Source organism: Erinaceus europaeus, chromosome 2 (assembly GCF_950295315.1).
Source record: "Erinaceus europaeus chromosome 2, mEriEur2.1, whole genome shotgun sequence".
Lineage (NCBI taxonomy): Eukaryota > Metazoa > Chordata > Mammalia > Eulipotyphla > Erinaceidae > Erinaceus > Erinaceus europaeus.
This window is the reverse complement of record NC_080163.1, coordinates 76577025-76594049: the sequence shown is the minus strand read 5'-3', so window position 1 is coordinate 76594049 and position 17025 is coordinate 76577025.

Below are 17025 nucleotides of genomic sequence, written 5' to 3'. Positions count from 1 at the left end.
AGGTAATATATAAGGGCAGCAGCTCCCTTTTTTCCACCATCAGTGGAGACTGTGGGAGCAGAAGGAATGGGATCTCGAGAGAAAAGTTTAGGTGCTAGTAGAGGCAAAAGAGGTAAAGAACCTATCAATTTATTAGAAGGAAAATGGTTATCTATTTGTCCTGGAAACCCCACGAAGCAAAGTGGGAATGATGGTGTATAAGCCACTCTGTATCTGTGAGAAAAGGGCAGAATAATTAAATCCGGTTCTTTCCCTAAGACCTGCACAGACCTATTTCTCCCTTGGCAAACCATGAATGCTAATGAGTCTATCTCAGTGAGGAGTCTTGGAGCTCCGCCTACTGGCATGTGAAGCCACTCAAGAACCCCATGGTCTTGCCACAATGCCCCTACCACTGTGGGGGTGGAGTTAAAGATTAGAAGGTTTACTGGAGAGGAGGGGAGAATAGAACAAGGTGCATGTCCTGGAGGGCCTGGTTAACCCTTTCAAGTGCCAAGGAGGCCTCAGGAGTGAACTTACGTTTTGAGGAGGGCTATTTGTTTCCTTTTAACAGGTCAAACAGTGGTTGGAGGCAGCTTGTAGGCAGATAGAGATACTGCCTAAGAAAATTTAAATTTCCTAGAATACTTCGTAAAGAAGCAAGAGTAAGGTTAGAAGGAAAGGTGACATTAGGTTTTAAGGGACGAATTTGCGTTAGAGAAATCTCTGAACCTAAAAAAGACATTGGAGGAATTAGCTGTATCTTCTCAGGAGCCACATTAAGGATGCTTTTCTTTAATGCAGGAATGAGAAAATCACATAAGGCATAGAGATCTGTATCTGATTTTCCCCATATTAATATGTCAACCATGTAATGAAAAACATTAAGGCCCTTATGGATATATGGGAAAAGGGCAGATTTAACAGCCTCTTGACAAATTGTAGGACTTTTGGCCATGCCCTGGGGCAGCACTACCCATTCAAATCTATCGGCAGGGCTGGCGTTATTAATAGAAGGAACAGAGAAGGCAAAACGTTTACAATCTTGTGGATGCAAGGTAATAGAGAAAAAACAATCTTGTATATCAATAGCTATGATTGGAATTCCTGTGGGAATTGCAGAAGCAGGAGGCAAACCCCTTTGGGAGGAGCCCCAGACCTGCATGGTTTTATTAACTGCACGGAGATCTTGGAGGAGGCACCATTTTCCTGAGCGCTTTTTAATCACAAAGACAGGAGTATTCCATGGGCTTCGAGAATGGCGAATGTGTCCCAAGGACAAGGACAACTGCTCTCAGACAAGCTCTTTTAAAATTTCTAGTTTATCCCTAGGTAAAGGCCACTGTTCCACCCAGAAAGGCTCATTAGAAAGCCAGCTTAAGCAGGGTGTTTGGCTATGAACAGTGGCATTTAGTATTGGGGGTGCTGATTAGACTTGGTCTCACGGGAATGAGTGTTACGCTCTGCAGAGGCATCTGTGGATATCCTAACATCAAGACATTCCAGAATATCCCTGCCCAGTAGGTTGGTGCTAATATCAGCTACCAAAGGGCGGAAGTGTCCGGTAGAACCTTCCGGGTCTTCCCACATGAGTGAGTCTCGTGTGCGAAATGATTGGGTCACCCCTCCTACTCTATGTATACTGGGTCCAGGGATATTCCCAATCTTGGGGAACCTCTTCTTGCCTTAAAATCATCTTTGCTGCCCCCATGTCAATCAAAAATTTAAAAGGAATATTGCCAATCTTTACTGTCATAGAAGGGTGACCCTGTTCTAAAACAGGAGTGGTCCACAAAATCTCAGGCCCCGAATTTGTACCATTCAGGGGCAAACCATATTTATGAAATTGGGACCAACAATCTCTCCTCCAATGAAACCCTTTACGACATCTTGGACAAACAGTACGTGGTCTCTGGCTCCCTGACTGAAAGCGGGGTTGCTCTGACTGGAGGCGTGGTCACTCTAACGGGAGACGGGGTTTCCCTGACTGGAGGCGTGGTCACAGCTTATCAGGACATTGTTACACCAATGTCCTTGGCGACCGCACTGAAAGCAGGCCCCGTTGTGATTACGTGGGGTAACTGCATAAACCTGTGTCATAGTGGGTGCCCCATAATTACCTGATGTAAGTTCCTGTGTCCCTAAAATCCAATTATCTGGGTGTAGGTGTTTAAGATTAAGGCATGCCTGACGGAATTGTGGTATCATGCCTTCCCAGACAATAGAGCGCAGGAGTAGTGAGCGGACACTAGGATTATAAACCTTTCTCTCTAAGCTTGTCTTCACCCTTGAGATGAAGCTCGCTAATGATTCATCAATGCCTTGGCGAAGAGAGTTAATGGGAACTGATGAATCTACATTGGGTGGGGTCACCCTTTCCCATGCTTGTGTTGCGCAGATGCATACCTGTTCAAAATAACCAGTTGGAAACCTGGCCTCTGCCTGCTGTGCTCCAGATTCATAAGCTCCTTCTCCAAACAAAGCATCAGAATCCCATTCTACCTCTTTGTTACTATTTTCCTGCGACTGTCTAGAGCACTCATCATGGAAGCATGCCTTCCACTGTAGGTAGAGGGGGTCTGGGAGTGCAGCACAATCCAGGTCCTTTCAATCCTGCAGCATGTTAAGATGGTGGCAAAAACTCCTTAAAATGGACTTGGTCCACTGAGAGTGCATTCCATCCTCCCTGACTACTTGTCTGAGTGCCCCGAATTCTATAGAGGAGTATGGCTGCCACGGCTGAGGGTTTTGTTTCAAAGGGGCCACGTTTACCGGGAAGGTGTGGATTTGCTCCGATGGCATGGGAGAGGGAGCTACAGAAGTGGAAGGTGCCATGGTAACTGCTGTAGTGGCCGCAGGGGAAACTGCACACATATCTATGGGGATGGAGCTCTTGGGGTGGACTGCACAAGGTTTAAAGTCCTTAAATGCTGAAAAAAATCCTTTAATTCCCATACCTCTGCCACTAGGTCTCTTAATGATGACGTATCAGCAGGGGGTGGGGTCAGAGAAGCAGAAGCCTCAGGGGAAGCCAAAACCGGGGCAGTAGGAGGAGGGGCTAGAGAAGCAGAAGCCTCAGGGGAAGCAGGGGGCAGGGTCAGAGAAGCAGAAGGAACTAAACACTTGTCTGCAGAAGGAGCTGAACACGTGTCTACAGGGACAGCGGGGGAAGGGGTCATGGAAGCCACAGAAGGAACTGAGCACGTGTCTGCAGGGACAGAAGTTTGGGTGCTGACTGCAAATCTCTTAGTGCGTTTAGGTTGTAAGCAAATATCTCTTAACTCTTGTATCTCAGGAGAAGCTGAACCCTGGACGGCAGGGGGCGGGGTCAGAGGAGGAGCTTCCGAACACGTGAACGTGTCTGTAGAAATGGAAGTTCTGGGTCCATCTGCTGATTTCTGAGGGCGTCTGAGTCTTAAGAACATGTGCTTTAACTCTCGTATCTCAGTCTCAAGGTCACTTATCCTCATGGCAGACCACATTGTACATATCTTGTAAGTGGCGACCACAGTTATAAAAATCCAAGGGGTAGCGAAAATTAAACTGTCTGTGAGAGCGTGAATCTGTTCCAGGGCAGAAGGAGATAATAACTGGGACACCTCCTCATAAAACGAAAAAATTCCCATGGTGGAGGGAAAAGCGGGGCCACAGAGGTGGGCGGATGCCACTTACCTGTGTCTGGGTGGCTTTCAGGGACCTCAGGCCAGGCCACCCAGAGGGGCGTGGGTGCAGAACACGATGGGCGCCAGATGTTGTTGTGCGCGGGCCACGGAGAAGAGAGAGAGGAGGGGTCCGGAGCGAAGAGAAAACACAAATCTTTATTTGCGCTGGCACCTCAGAGTTGGGTGCTAGAGAAGTAGGTTGGGCTATGTGGAGGTAGTGAAAATGGCCGCCTCACGCAGTAACCTTTCCTGCGTCTGAACACAGGAGTGAAGCGCTGGCAAGAGAGCGAGGTGCGGAAGAAGAAAGGCTTTTATAGGAGCAGCTTTTACGAGAATGGGAAGGGGGAGGAGTAACCATAGCACTCCAGGATAGGATAATAACTCTCGTGAGAATGGGAGGGGGGAGGAGTAACCAAAGCACTCCAAATATCGCAGGAATATAGATAATGCCCTCAGGGCACAATATGGCTGAACAGGCACTCCGAGAATGTCTCAACTCTCGCGGGAACTAGCAGTAGCCTGAGGGGACAACATGGCAGATGTGACTGCATCGGCACAATATCCCAGCAATTTGATATATAAAATCACAGGTGATTTGAAACAAACATGTTCTATAAGATACAATGAGAAACAATATCAGGGGGCCAGGCAGTACCCCACATGGTTAAGTGCATATAATACCATGTGCAAGGACCCCCACAAGGACCTGGGTATTGAGGAATATACTGACAAGTGATGAAAGGAAAAAAAACCGTCACTGAAATAGTTTATGTATTATATTATCCTCCTTACAGTTATTTGAGAATTTGACATACATCTAATCAGAAACTGAAACTCTTTGTAAAGTGCTTTACTTCTTTTCTTTTCTATGAAATTGTCCTAGATAAGTAGAGATTGCCATTTAGGGCTACAGTTAGTGCTCAAGGGCCCTTGGAAAACCATCTTGCCAAGGTGATGGATCTGTTGTTTTGTAGCTCAGCTATAGCTCCTTACAAAAAGCTTTTCAAAAGAGAAAGATGGTCCAGTCTCTTGTAGGGAAACTCACTGAACACCTTTCCTCAGAAAATGTTCCTATTAGCTTTCTTCTAACTCAGCCTCAAGCATTTTAAGAATATCCCATCAAGGGAGTCTACTCCATAAATTTAATGGAGACACTATTCTTTGAACTGTACTTCTTGAGTTTTAGTGGAAAGGAAGGATAAGGCACACTATAGCCATTTCGGTAACATTGGGAAAATAGAATCAGAAATAGAAATACAATCTACAGAATCAGTGGCACACACAGCCACCCTGTAAACATTACTTTAGATGCAGGTTCCCAAGTTCCCAGTTCCCAAGCTAATGAGCTTTCCACTCTACCAGAGACACATAGGGTAAGGCCTCTGTGTTACTCTAAGGATTAGAAGAATAACAGCAGGAATCAATTACCAAATGCTTTGTAAGAGCCAGATGGCTGGGCACCTGGTTGAATGCACACTTAACAGTGCACAAGAACCACCACTCAAGCCCCCAGCTCCACCTGCAAAGGAGAAACTTCACAAGTGGTGAGACAGTGCTACAAGTCTCCATCTCTCCTCTGTCTCTCTGTCTGTCTGTCTCCCCATTTACTCTATATCCAAAACAAATAAATAAGTGGTTTTTAAAGTGTTTTTTCTTAAGTGCTCACAGGGATACGGGCAGTGATGCATCTGGTAAAGCACACATATTATCAAGCTCAAGGATTAGGTTAGAGCCCCCACTCCCCACCTGCATGGGTGACATTTCAGGAGTGGTGAAGCAGGTCTGTATGTGTCTTTCTGGCTCTCTCTTTATCTCCCTATTCTCTCTCAATTTCTCTGTCCTGGTGGCAAAAATAAAATAAAATAAATTTTAAATTAAAAAGAAGTGCTTCCTGAATCCAGGTATGTGCACTTTACACGCTATGTCACTTGATTATCACTACAGTTCTAGGAAGAAATAATGTTGAGCCCACTTTACAGACAAAGATATAGAGATTCAGAAAAACCCTTTCTTTCAAATAGTTGTGATAACTTTTATTGCTGTTTCACATTTTAAAATGCCAGAAATATGTCAGGAACTATAGAGAAAATTGAAGTTTTCCAGAGAGTATCTGAATACTAATTGGTGATATGTAGTAATGATTGGGTTAAAAAGTGACTGTTCCATCTCCTTTGCAATATCTTGAAGAGAACTTGAAGGCATCAGGATGATTGAGGTAAGCCAGAAAGAGGGCCAGCACCAAATGATCTCATTCATAGGTGGAACTTAAAAGACAAGGACAGTAAGAGAAAATACAAGGTGAAACTTGGACTGGGTGTGGTGCATTGCACTGAAGTAAAGGGCTCTGAAGAAAGAGGGAAAGAAGTGAGTTAGGGGGCCTCTCAAGTCCTGGTTCATGATAGCAGAAAAGGATCTAGGTTTGGGGAGTGTCTTGCAGACATCTACACACTTATTATGAGTAGATGAGAGGTTATAACTATGTGTCAAAAACTCTACTGTAAACCATTACCCCCTCAATAACATATATACTTGCCAATATTCGAAAGTCTAATTGTAACCATTGTAGCACATGAAAATACACAGATTGATGTCAACCTAGGCATGCCCAGGAGGAAGTGTATTTTCTAATATTTCTGTTCTATTGGTAAGACATCTTGCCTATGATGGGGTTCATGAAATAATCCCTCTCTCCATTGTTACCAGTCATTTCTATCAGGAACAACAAAATAGACCCCTTTGTGGGCCCCCATAGGACCTTGCCCTCAACTCAGATCAACAATGGTAGAGAATGTTCCATCCTCCAAAGAGAGGATGGACAACATACTCTATGCTACACCTGAGGAAGATGGGTTGATATTGGGGCAGCTTAGAATGTTCCTACTCATGAGCACAGAATGTGAGCTCAGATCTACAGGGATGCAGAGGTCACACAGGCTCCTAAGCTAATTATGGGCCCCAGATTACATAAAAATCAATGGGGTTTACAGTCAACAATATTTATACCCCTTTCCCATATTAGGGATCTACTCTTTGCCCTCATCCAGCTTTCAGGTCCTTTTTCCAGCCATGACATCATCTTCCCAGACAATAACTTGGATCCATCTGCATCAGATTTCAGGCTCAGGGGCAAAAAAGTAAAAGGAAATATGCAAATCAAATGCTTCATGTACCAGACCCATTACTTGTTTAGTGAGAATCAGTCAACCATCTTGATTTTCAGCTCACTTTTGAAAAGTTGACCTCTTGTTTATTGTGGAGGCTGATAATAATTGAATAATCTCAACAGCTTCATTTTAATGGCTTCTATGTAGATTTTATGTATTTCATGAGCTTAGTTAGCAATCTCTATTGAGAAGCTTAGAAAGCTTAAGAAACTCACTCAAGCTTACAATATCTATAAATACCACACATAGAATTCAAAGTGGCTTATACTTAGTTCCAAACCTTCTCTGAACATTGCAGATATTGTGCAGTTACTCCCTAGATCTGCCTGCTTGATTGGATGATCTATCATCATTTGTAGTTGTCCCCCCAATTACTGTGGGGTCTCTTGTTCAGGAATAAGGCATACTAGTGTACAAGACTTAGAAGTGTTTTCCCCAGAGTAGGTATCTTAATTAACCAATAGCTTGTTGCCCACTTTATGTTCAGCATTTGGTTTAAAATAATAATAATAAAGTCATGTGGTAGCCATAGATATGGCCCAGTAAATAAAATAAATGGTTTGTATGTGTGGAGTCCTAGGTTCAATCCTCAGCACTGCATATGACTGAGCAGTATTCAGGTCTCTCTCACTCATAAATTAAATAAACCTTAAAAACTAAAGCCACTTTTTACCAAAGGCTTGTTACATCAAAAAAATTATATATTTGAGGGCCTGAAAAATAGATCACTTGGGTAGTGTACTACTTTACTGTATGCAGGACCCACTTTCAAGGCAGGCCCCATCTCATTAGAGCAAACTTTGGTAGTATGTTTTCTTTCCTTTTCCCTCTGTCTTCATCTTTCTGTCTGAAAAAGTCAGGTCAGAATGATAATGGCTTAGAGACAATCAAATGATGATGACAATGTATATCTGAGTGAAGTTAATAGAAGGTGAGATTTTTTTTTTTAAGACCATCTTTGGGGGAGAGATTCTAAAAATCAGGCTAAGCAGAAAAAAAATCTTCTAAATCATAACATGTTGTTTTGGGGTGTGTGTGCTAGCATCTGTAGAAGAGAAGTCAGGGAAAAATGATGCCATTTATTCCATAAGATGCCATCAGAAAAGATGAGCAATATTAAGGCAAGGAGAGTCGATAGCTATTTACTCCTACAAAAGAAGAATGTTTGAAGAGATTCATCAGCCTGACATTTGCAATCCTCCAAAATATTTATGCATGAATTCTTGAAGACAAGAAAAGGACAGATCTATCAGGCATGCAGCATTTGAAACTATTGCATTACACAGTTCAGTGTAAGTCATTGTCTGTGAACATAGTCACTCACTTTCCCTCCTCCTGGCTTGCTAGCTACTGCCTACCAGTGTGAAAATACAGCAAGGGCTCACACAAAGCAAAGTAGCTACACATGTGCTCCTTGGAGCCAGTGTGAAGGAAACAAAATGGACAAAGTTCACATTAGATGAGCATTCTCCCCATCCTCTCTCAATTCCTCTGCCATATCTAATAATAATAATGATAATAATAACAATAATGGAAAAAATGGTCACCAGGAGCAGTAGATTCATGGTGCTGACACCAACCTAGACCAATAACCCTGGAGGCAAAAAAAAAAAAAAAAAGAATTTTTCTGACCTTAAGACTAGCTCTGTGGAAGTCAAGAATTCCTTTTCCAGCTCAAGTAAACAACTTGACTATAACCTTAAAGACTTAGAAAAGGAACAAAGGAAACCTAAAGCAACCAAAGGACTGAAGTAACTAAAATTAGGGCAGAAACAAATAACATCAAAAATAAGAAAACCGGGGCTGGTTGTAGCACACTTGGTTGAACGCATATATTGCAGTGCACAAGGACCCAGGTTCAAGCCCCTGCCCCCCCCGCAGGGGAAAAGCTTTTTTGCAAGTGGTAAAGCAGTGCTACAGATGCTCCCTGTCTCTTTATCTATCTCTCTTTTTCCTCACAACTTCTCTATCCAGTAAATAAAGATAGTAAAGAATTTTTTTTTTTTAAATAAGGAAACCAGGGGCCAGGTGGTGGTACACCTGGTTGAGCACATGTATTACAATGTGCAAGGATCCAGGTTCCAGCTTCTGGTCCCCACCTGCAGGGTGAAAGCTTTGCAAGTGGTGAAGTAGTGCTGCAGGTGTCTCTCTGTCTCTCTCCCTCTCTATCACCCTATTGATTTCTGGCTGTCTCTAACCAATAAATAATGAAAATTTAAAAATTAAAAATTAAGAAAACCATACAAAAGATTAACAAAGCTAAATCTTGGTTCTCTGAAAAAGTAAAAAATTGAGTTGTGAATGATAGGAGAGATATCACAACAGACACCACAGAAATCCAAAGTATCATCTGAGGTTTTTATGAACAACTATATGCCACCAAGCTAGAGAACATGGAGGAAATGGATGAGTTTCTAAATAGATACAAACTTCCAAAATGAAACAAAGAGCAACTAGAAAATATGGACAGGCCAATCACAGTGAAAGAAATTGAAACAGTTATCAAAAACCTTCCCAACAATAAAAGTCCTGGACCAGGTGATTTTACAAATGAATTGTATAAAACCTTCAAGAAGAGCTACTGCCTCTACTTTTAGAGCATTTTCTAATGATTGAAGATATAGGAATACTCCCTTCTAGTTTCTAGGAAGCCAGAATCACCCTGATACCAAAAGTAGACAGGGAAACAACAACAAAAAATTATAGACCAGTATCTCTGGTGAACATAGATGCTAAAATATTGAACAAAATTCTAGCCAACCAGATACAATAATATACTAAAAAGATTGTTCATCATGACCAAGTGGAGTTTGTCCCAGGGATGTAAGGTTGGTTTAATACATGTAAATAAATCAGCATGATCCACCACATCAATAAAAGCAAAACCAAAAACCACATGGTTATATCAATAGATATAGAGAAAGCCTTTGACAAAATACAACATCCATGATCAAAACGCTATGAAAATGGGAACAGATGGAACATTCCTTAAGATAGTGAAGTCCATATATAGCAAACCTACAACCAACATCATTAGCAATGGTGAAAAACTGGAAGCATTCCTCCTTAGATCAGGTACTAGACAAGGCTGCCCACAATCACCATTACTATTCAACATAGGGTTAGAAGTTCTTGCCATAGCATTTATGCAAGAGCAAGAAATTAAAGGAATACAGATTAGAGGGGAAGAAGTCAAACAATCACATATTTTCTACTTGGGCCTTGAAACCCTCCTCTTCTACTCCCTACTTCTACCCCCTACTTCACTTCCCTCAATCACTCTAAGTCTAATCTTGCCAGGTAAAGTAAGGACTACAAAAGCTTGGCAAGGACAAGAGACCAGCACACTTTAATGATGGCCCTTTTGGTTTACAATACTACATATGTTTTGGAAGCACAGTTCCTCATCTCAGAACATATATTTTTTCACACCACACCAATCACCACACTTCCAGCAGCATTAATCCTCCTTCCTTTCTCACCCACCATACTGTTCTCAGAGTCTATGAATTATATTTATTGTCATTTACTTCATTTACTGATATTCCACATATTAATCAAACAATTTTGCATCTGTCTTTCATTTTCTGATTTATTTTCCTTAGTACTACCACATCCAGTTTACTTGTGCTGCCACAGATAATATGATTTTATTTTCTTAGTCTATTTTTTTCAAGTTTAGGCAAAGAAGTAGAGAACTAGGAAGAATGAGTGAGAGAGACTGCTAGCTCCAAAGCTTCCTTCAGGCTCAATAATTTGTTGCCGGGATAGCCTGAGGGTACTTCTTCCTGAGTTAGTGCTCTCTGGCTTGGAGAGAACTCAACTGGAGCCGATCTAGGCTGCTGCGTGGGAGAGGGATCAGGAACTCGTGCCACACTAACTTCCGCAGGAGATACACTCTGGAACTCTCGGAGCTGGAAAGCAATTTCCAACTGTCTTTAATCAGAAGAGCAGCTGTTTTTATACTCTCCAAGTAGGGTGGAAACAGGATGTGATATAGAGAGGGTGGAGAGAAAAGTGACTGGTGAAAATCAGAGTGTGACGAGGGGGCGGAACAGGCGAGAATCCTATCACTGAACCACCAATGCCCTGGAGGGAGTGCTTTATGTAAATGTAAAAGTGATTTATGTAAATAGACCAAAGCTTTGGATCAGTAAATCCCTATATAGGCATATGGTTAAGCAGAAGCCAGGGGGAGGTGGCATACTACCCAACAGTATGTTAACTCTCTTTTCAGTCAGCAGGTTCCAGATGCCATCAGGATGCTGGCCAGGCTTCCCTGGATTAAAGACCCCACCAATATGTCCTGGAGCTCAGCTTCCCCAGAGACACACCCTACTAGGGAAAGAGAGAGGCAGACTGGGAGTATGGACTGACCAGTCAACGCCCATGTTTAGTGGGGAAGCAATTACAGAAGCCAGGCCTTCTATCTTCTGCAACCCACAATGATCCTGGGTCCATGCTCCCAGAGGGATGGAGAATGGGAAAGCTATCAGGGGAGGGGGTGGGATATGGAGATTGGGTGGTGGGAATTGTTTGGAGTTGTACCCCTCCTACCCTATGGTTTTGCTAATTAATCCTTTCTTAAAAAAAAAAAAAAAAAGCTTCCTTTGGTGTGAGTCAGGCTCAAACCTGGATTGTGTACACAGAAGACTAGCACTCTCTGCAAGTGAGAAATTTTGCAAGTACTTAAAAGACTATATACATTTTCTTTTTCTTTCTTTCTTTTTTTTTTTTTTTTTTCGCCTCCAGGTTTATTGCTGGGGCTGGTGCCTGCACCACAAATCCACTGCTCCTGGAGACTATTTTTCCCCTTTTCTTGTCCTTGTTGTTTATCATTTTTGTTGTTATTATTGTCACTGCTGTCGTTGTTGTTGGATAGGACAGATAGAAATCAAGAGAGGACAGGAAGATAGAGGGGGGGAGAGAAATGCAGACACCTGCAGACCTGCTTTACTGCTTGTGAAGTGACCCCCCAGCAGGTGGGCAGCCGTGGCTTGAACCAGGATCCCTGTGCCGGTCCTTGCCACTTTGTGCCATGTGCACTTAACTGGCTGCACTACTGCCTGCCCCCAAGACTATATATATATATTTTTATTTTATTTATTTCCTTTTGTTGCCCTTGTTTTATTGTTGTAGTTATTATTGTTGTGATCATTGTTAGATAGGACAGAGAGAAATGGAGAGAGGAGGGGAAGACAGAGAGGGGGAGAGAAAGATAGACACCTGCAGACCTGCTTCACCGCCTGTGAAGCGACTCCCCTGCAGGTGGGGAGCCCGGGGTTCGAATCGGCAACCTTACGCCTGGTACTTGTGTTTGGCGCCACCTGCGCTTTACCCGCTGAGCGACCACCCGGCTTCCAAAACTATATTTTCTTAATAGCTGAGTGGTAGTCCACATGTACTGCAATTTCTTTACTCAGTTATCCATTGATGAGCATTTAATTGTTTCCTTATCTTAGCTACTATGAATAGTGCTCTGACTGTAGAATGTACCTATCATTTCAAATTAAAGTTTTCATAGTCTTTAAATAACTATCAATAGATAGGAGTAAAATTGTTGGACCATATTCTATTTTTGTTGAATGATACCAGAGTACCACTCTGCGATTTTATGTTTTGCAGGGATCAAATTCAGGGCTTCACACAGGCAGAGTGAATTCCACAGCTGAGCCACTACCCCAGATCCCATTTGGTTCTTTTATGTTTGGCTTAAGAAATCTCCACAGTTTCCATCAAGGTTGCGTCAAATTGTGTTCCCACTAACAGTGTACATAAGGCTTGTTTTTTTCCACATCCTTTAAAAAAAAAAATCTATTTATCTGTAACAAGTCAAGGCTACTACAGATCTGGTTTTTCCTTTTAAGTCTGGGTGGCTCATCAATAGGCATCTCTTGAGCTCTAGTCTAACATCCTTACACATCTCCAAGTAGCTCCAGGTATTTTCGTTTGCCTTAGTGACAGCTCAGTGGCAGGTTCTATGAAGTCATTTCCTCTTACCACAATATTCCAGTCATGTGGCCCAGGGTTGAGCCCACGTACCCTCCCCGCTCCCCTGCATTGGAGGATGCTTCTCTGCTGTGGTTCTTCATTCTTATCCTCTGCATCTCTACTTCTCAATCTCTATAAAATAACATTTGAAAAGAATAGAAATCAACTGTTTTCCAATTATTAATGGAAAATATACTTGTAATGGAAAATACTAGTGGTATTTGAAAGTCTCAGTTATAGATGTGGTTTCACTAGAAAATAGCAGGGGTTCTTGGGTCTTCGCATAACAGTTGGGCTCATGTTCCCTGTCACCGATGGAGGGAACATGTTAGCCACCATCCAGTTCTGACAGTGAACTAGGGCCCATATCAGGCTCTGTGGATAAACCAAGGGATGCTGTATCCACATCCTCAAGAGGGACAGACTTAAACTCATGAGTCATGTCATGCAATCAGGTTCTTGATTTTGTTTTTTGTTTGTTTGCCACCAGGATTATTGCTAGGACTTGGTGCCTGTACGATTCCACCATTGCAAGTAGTCAAATTTTTAAATCACATTTAGCATAAGCAAGAAGGAAAAGAGAGAAGGACAAACAACAGCAACACAGTTCCACAACTTGTAAAACTCCCCCTCTGCAGAAAAGCACCAGGGGAAATCCAGGTCCTTATGCACAATAAATGTGTATGCTACTGGGTGAGCCACCTTCCTAGTCCTTGTCATTTTTTTTTTTTTTTTACAGAAAGTGAGAGACTGAAAGAGGGAGAGAGGGAAAGAGAAAAGAAGATAAAAACAGAAAAAAGTTTCTGTTCCACTGCTCATGAAGCTTTCCCCCTGCCTTATTTTGTAGAGCTTCCCTCTACTGGGCTTCACTACATTAAAAAACAAAGGTAACCCTCAATCATATAGTTCTACTGGTACCATTTTTTTTTCCATTGGTGTGAGCTCACTTTCAGTCTCTGTGTCACAATCAAGAAATGTACTATAAAATTGTACATACTATAAATTGTACTATACTGTGGTATGATGTATTTTCAACATCATACCACAGTATAGTACAATATAAAGACAACTTTTTTATTATCTTTATTTTATTTAATGGATAGACAGCCAGAAATTGAGGGGGAAGGGGGTCATAAAGAAGCGGAGACAGAGAGACCACCTGCAACACTGCTTCACCTGTTACAAAGCATTCCCCCTACAGGTGGGGACTGGGGGCTCGAATCTGGGTCCTTGTGCACTGTAAAATGTGCACTCAACCAGGTGCACCACCACCCGGCCCAGGATTCTACTTATGGGAGGAAGTTTTTTTTTTTTTTTTTTTTTGGTATAAATAGGAAACACTGACAAAACCATAGGATAAGAGGGGTACAACTCCACACAGTTCCCACCACCAGAACTCCATATCCCATCCCCTCACCTGATAGCTTTCCTATTCTTTAACCTTCTGAGAGTATGGACCTGAGTTCATTGTGGGATACAGAAGGTGGAAGGTCTAGCTTCTGTAATCGCGTCCTCACTGAACATGGGCATTGACAGTTCGATCCATACTCCCAGACTGCCCCTCTCTTTCCCTAGTGGGGTGGGGTTCTGGGGTATCAGAGCTTCAGGACACATTGGTGGGGTTGTCTATCCAGGGAAGTATGGTAGGCATCATGCTAGCATCTGGAACCTGGTGGCTGAAAAGAGAGTTAACATACAAAGCCAAAAAAATTGTTGACCAAACATGGACCTAAAGGCTGGAATAGTGCAGATGAAGAGTTGGGGGTACTCTATTTTGCAGCTAGCTAGTAGGCATATTTTAGTTATATTCCAAAGGACCTGTGGCTATACTATTTTTTCCCCAAAGCCTGAAATTTGATATGCATGTGGATCCAAGTTATTTTCTGGGGAGATGATGTCATGGCTAGAAAAAAGGCCAGAAAGCTGGATCAGGGAAGAGAGTAGCTCCCTAATATGGGAAAGGGGTATAAATATTGTTGACTATAAACCTCATCGATTTGATGTGGTCTGGGGCCCATATTCAGCTTAGGAGTTTTTGTGACCTCTGCATTCCTGTAGATCTGAGCTCACATTCTGTGGTCATGAGTAGGAACATTCCATGCTGCCCCAATATCAACCTATCTTCCTCAGGTGTAGCTTAGAGTATATTGTCCATCCTCCCTTCGGACAATGGAATGTTCTCTACCATTATTGATCCTTGTTGAGGGCAAGGTCCTATGGGGGGTCACAAAGAGGTCCATTTTGTTGTTCCTGATAGAGATGACCAGTAACAGAGGAGAGAGGGATTTATTCGAGTTCTCGGCCCATCATGTCTGTTTGGTAATCTCAGGACTCCCTAAATAGGGCCCCCGTTGATGGAGTGATCTGATAGTGACTAAAGAGTCATCATTAAAGTATGCCAGTCTCTTGCCCTTATTCAGCTTTTGCAGTCCTTGCTTTGATAAGGTCAGCTTTGGAGTGAGTCAGAGAACTGTAAGAGGAAGTAGGTGAGGAAGGTATCTAAGTCAAATTAGATACTATTTCATTAGGAACTTTATACTGACTCAGTGCAGACTATTGTGTACTTTTGCTTTCAGGTATATATTTTGCCCTAATTTATGGATACATGTGGAAATATGCTCTATCTCATGGGACCTGGTCTATATCAAGATTTTGGGACTTTGTTAGGAATTGAACCACCTGGAATGGATTAGAGAATACTATAAAAGGAAAGGCCCACCACATCTTCCTAGTATGCTCCAAAATAACCCTTAAGGATCATCTGACTGGGCTAGAGTTGCTAACACTGGGAGGATAGTGGGCCATGATTCTCAGGGAAGATTTTAGGAAGAAATTGGGTCTTGAAGTAGGAGGCCCAGAGGAAGGCTTCACCCAGCCATGAGTGGGAAGGAAGTAACGATAAGGGAGAGGGACTTCTGAGTGTGAACAGAAATAGAAGGAAAGCAGACAAGACCCCAACAAGCTGCCAGGCACTCCAGAGCTAAACTGGAGCAGCAGCTTCCACATTCAACAGTCTCAGCCAGAAAGGCTCTGCACAGCCACCCTCCTCCAATCCTGGGCAAAAGTCAATAGACCACTGTGGCCTCTGATTTATCTTTCTTTTTTTCTTTTTTATTTAAGAAAGGATTGATTAACAAAACCATAGGGTAGGAGGGGTACAATTCCAAACAATTCCCACCACCCAATCTCCATATCCGACCCCCTCCCCTGATAGCTTTCCCATTCTCTATCCCTCTGGGATTATGGACCCAGGGTCCTTATGGGTTGCAGAAGGTAGAAGGTCTGGCTTCTGTAATTGCTTCCCCGCTGAACATGGGCATTGACTGGTCGGTCCATACTCCCAGTCAGTCTGCCTCTCTCTTTCCCTAGTAGGATTGGTCTCTGGGGAAGCGGAGCTCCAGGACATATTGGTGGGGTCTTTAGTCCAGGGAAGCCTGGCTGGCATCCTGATGACATCTGGAACCTGGTGACTGAAAAGAGAGTTAACATACGAAGCCAAATAAATTGTTGAGCAATCATGGACCCAAGCTTGGAATAGTGGAGAGGAAGTGTTAGGGGGGGTACTCACTGCAAACTCTAGTGTAGTTCTGCTTTCAGGTATATATTTTGCAGTAGTTTACGGATACGTGTGAACATATGCTGTCTCTCACAGAAACTGGTGTATATCTAGGTTTTGGGACTTTGTTAGAAAGTGAACCACCTGAGATGGAATTAGAGTATACTATGAAAGGAAAGGTCTCACCGGAGTAATGAAGCTGAAGGGTTGTCATTCCACACGTGAAGTCTCTAGACACAGTCTGAAGTGAAACATGTTGAGGTGGCAATCATTGTGTTGGTTAGGTTGTGATCGGCAGATGCAATATTATTGGATATGGATTGGGAGAGGCATACGGGAAAGTGGGCCCTAACCAAGGATTCCAGGACTGGGGGAAATAGAGGCTCTATAGTGGAGATGTGAGTTTGCTGCTGTCTTAGGGTTCAAAAAGACAATCAATAGTTACTGTTATCATCACATTATTTGGTAATTAAGTTAACTTTGAAAAGTCCTTTTGTTAGGGTTTGCTGTACAGTACCCAGTATCTTGTATATAGCTGTGCTATTTGTTGCTTCTGATCTACTTGGTCTAGGCTTTTGAGAGAGTCTGCATATCAATTACACAGCCTATATATTGAAAAGATTCAGTTTGTGTTTTGAAAAACTTTGAGACATACAATTAATTTTCACCCTCT